Source organism: Pteropus vampyrus, unplaced genomic scaffold (assembly GCF_000151845.1).
Source record: "Pteropus vampyrus isolate Shadow unplaced genomic scaffold, Pvam_2.0 Scaffold84, whole genome shotgun sequence".
NCBI classification, from domain to species: Eukaryota; Metazoa; Chordata; class Mammalia; order Chiroptera; family Pteropodidae; genus Pteropus; species Pteropus vampyrus.
The window spans coordinates 1,680,936-1,684,571 of NW_011888865.1; the positions used below are offsets into that span (position 1 = coordinate 1,680,936).

Here is a 3,636-nt window from a genome sequence, read left to right on the forward strand (position 1 = left end):
TTTTAAAACCCTAGTTTTTTAATACTTCTTAATTTATTTTAAGGTAGGAGTCTAATATTATTTTTAATCTATTATTTTTAATAGATTATAATTGGAAATTCCAACACTTTATTGAATAGACATTTATTTCTCTATAATTTGAAATATTACTGATAAACTAATTTCTTGTTATAATAGATGAGAATTTATTTTCTGTTACAATTTCAGACCTCACTTACTCCTCTCCACTACCCTCTCAATTTTTGGTTAAATCATTAATCTCTATTAATATAAAGAAAAAGTGTGCAAATATTATGCACTGTTGAGCAGGTAATTCCTACGATTATGTTTCCTTTCTTGAACAACTTTTTAGTTTCCAGGAGTTAACAATTACCTTGTTATTTTCAGTTGCAGTTTGCTATGAATCTATTCAAATACTTGATTGGGTTTGTCAAATACCTATTATTATTATTGTCCAAACACTAAAATATAGCAAATAATCTTTCTGCTCCATTTTTTCCCCCTGATAATCTCCCTTTCAGAACTCTCTAGTTCTCCTGTTCTAGTCTGGGTTGATTACTTTCTAGGCCTACTGTCAAAATGAAATTCCCTTCACTGCTTTCTTGCACTGGATCCTTCAAATGTCAGGATGTGGAAATGATTCCTCTTTAGAGAAGAAGCCTCCAGTCTCCTGCCTAGGGGTCATATACCTGATGGCTATTTAAAGTGGATTCTTTCTGGGAGTAGATCCGAGAAAGAAGCCTGGGAGTCCCACTCACTGTTCATTACTCAAACTTTCCCATAATCAGCATGTTCCAGCCTCATGCCATAAGTCCAACCCCAACTCACCCCTGTAGGTCTTGTGTCCTGAGTCTGTCTGAGGTCTCCCTGGCTCATTATCTCCAGGAAACACACTTCCTGACTCCTATGGAGGGCAACTCTCCGACTTCCAGGGATGGGGAAGAGGCCCTTTGGCTCCGACGGCTCCATACAAACTTCCACCAGTCCCTCCACCTCATTCCCCTTCAGTGGCCTCACCCCGGTACCACCTCAAGTCCTGGGTACTTTATGGGCTCTCATATAGGAGGCTCCCTAGTTCCAAACCGTATTTCCCTCTACTCATTTTCCACCTTGCAAAAAAAATTTTTCTGAAATTTCTCATTTGCTAACGTCTCCTTTTCAGTTATCTCTGTGGATTTGTACTCTCTCTACCCCCCACTTTGCCCTACCCCTCCCCATTTAGTGACGTTTCAGTAGGAGGAGAACACTTGGCCATGTTGAACTGGAAATCTCTTAACATCATAGTGCCACCTTTACAGACATACACGGCACTAGTACAGATTTATAGCACTATGAGATATGTAAGCCACCCCTCAAGCAAATAACTACTGATCTGCTTTCCATCACTATAGATTTGTTTGAATTTTCTAGAGTCTTATATAAATGGAATCATACATATATATTCCTATTTGTTTGGATTCATCTCCAAACATATTTGAACTCCATTCAGTCTTTAAATATCAGTGTTATTGAGGCATAATTTACATACAAAGTCACCAATTTTAAATATAGAATTTGACGAGGTTTGATATATGAATATAATCATGTAACCAACACTACAGTCAAGATAGAAAACATGTTAAAATGAATATCTTAAATTTAACCTGTCTACAGCCATGCTGCCCTGAAGAAGCCTGATCCCATTTGATCTCGGAAGCTAAGCAGGGTCGGGCATAGTTAGTACTTGAATGGGAGACTACCTAGGAAGACCAGGTGTTGTAGTCCTAAAAAGTAAGGAATTGTAAGCTGTGAGGTTCTTGCAATCTGTGAGGTCAACCAAGGGTTGCCTCGCCTAAAAAGATAATAAATAAATAAATAGATAGATAGATAGATAGATAGATAGATAGATAGATAGATAGATAGATAGAATTTAAGCAGAGATTTAAGGGAAGCACAAAGTTTATAAGTTTCAGAGAAAGTTATGTGCTGTACGCATGGAATATTCAGACATCACCCCATTTGCACACAAAAATCAATACCATTTTACCTCCTTTTTAAACTTACAAAGCTGTGAGAACTCTCTTGATTATTCACAGGGGGCATTTGTGGTTGTTTATTACTTTTCTTATAAATACCTCTTTGATGCTTTGGGAAATAATTTCAAAGATGAAGTAACACGAAAAGATTTGTGAGAGAAATTAAAACCTGAACTACGTTTGCATGCTGTTTATACTTTGATTCATTCACTACAGTGATTCCTTTGTTCCCAACCAATCTAGTCACCTACTGTGGAAAGTGTTTCACAGCCCCAAAGTTTCTGTCATCCATGTCGTCTCAGGCCTCTTCCTTCCCATCTTGTTTCCAGCCTTCAGTCTCTCCCCTTCCCATTCCTGCCTAAATATCGCTGTTCCTTTAATCTTTCTGAAGTCTTGCTTTTGGCATGCTGGGAAACCTTCCATAGCTTCTGGTGCTCACAGGATAAAGTCTGAGCTCCATAATGTCACCACCTTCGGGTGCTCCACCTGTGTGTATTCATGCTGATAGGCAGCTGGGAGTCTTCTCAAGAGAGACACGAGGCTGAGTCTGGTTGTTGTGCAGGAAGGGCTGTTTTATCTGCCCCACCCAGCACAACAGGTAGAGTGGCCTGGGTCTAGGAAAAAAGGTGTTAGGACTATATTTGTTGCAAAGGGATAAAAATTTACATCCTCAGCTTTATGTAGAAAGCCTTGTAAGGCCCTTTAATTGGTTCTTGTTAAGAAATTTCAGTGATTTATGTGAACTTAGGGATTCAGATGCTACAACAACTTAGAGGTTTTATGCTGCATTTTGTGTACTTTATTTGCCAAATACACAGCATAATTTGCCTGGGTTATTTTCTGAAAACAATCACCGTTTATTCATTTATCCAAACATTTACTATATATCTGTTGAGCATCCATTACATGTCAGACTCTGTGCTGGGTACTGGTGGTATATTGGTAAAGCAGAGAGATATTGTCTACACTCTTACAGAGCTAACAGATTAGCTGCATGAGTCATTACAAGGGTAAAGAGAGCTATAAATAGGAGGTGAAGTGCATTCTGGGAGCTGTGGTGGACACTATGCCCTGCCCACATCCCCTCAGCACTCTCAAGGGAGCCGAGGGCTCTTCCTATAGGAGACTCTCAGCCTGAGTGAGGACTTCTCTGGCCCGCAGAGGGCAGGAACATGCTCAGCCCCTGCAGGATGCAAGCGAGAAGTGCAAAGGAGTCAGTGTCCTAGGGAGCAGTCCGTGGCCAAGGGCCAATGAAAATCTAGTACTGAGTACCAGTTTCTTCACCCTCTGGGTGAGACAATTCTGAGAGTGTTCTATGCTGTCTTAATCTGGGCTGCTATAACAAAATGCCATAGACTAGGTGGCTTAAACAATAGAAATTTATTTTTTCAGTTCTGGAGGCTGGACAGCTGAGATCAGGGTGCCAGCATAGATGATTGGTTTCTGGTGAAATCTCTCTTCCTGGCTGTGGGCAGCTGCCATACCCCTGTGTGCTTACATGACTTCTTCTTTGTGTGCTTTCTCAGAGAGAGAGAGAGAGAGGAGACAGAGAGGGTAGGGGGAGGGGGATCATGTGAGCTCTCTGGTGTCTCTTTTTATGAAGAAACTAATCCTATTGTAT

The 3,636-nt window shown here is 40.3% G+C and overlaps 1 pseudogene; it reads left to right on the forward strand.

Moving 5' to 3' along the window:
- The first annotated feature begins 1,645 nt into the window (after positions 1-1,645).
- On the forward strand, positions 1,646-1,764 carry LOC111741988 (annotated as a pseudogene).
- The last annotated feature ends 1,872 nt before the right edge of the window (positions 1,765-3,636 follow it).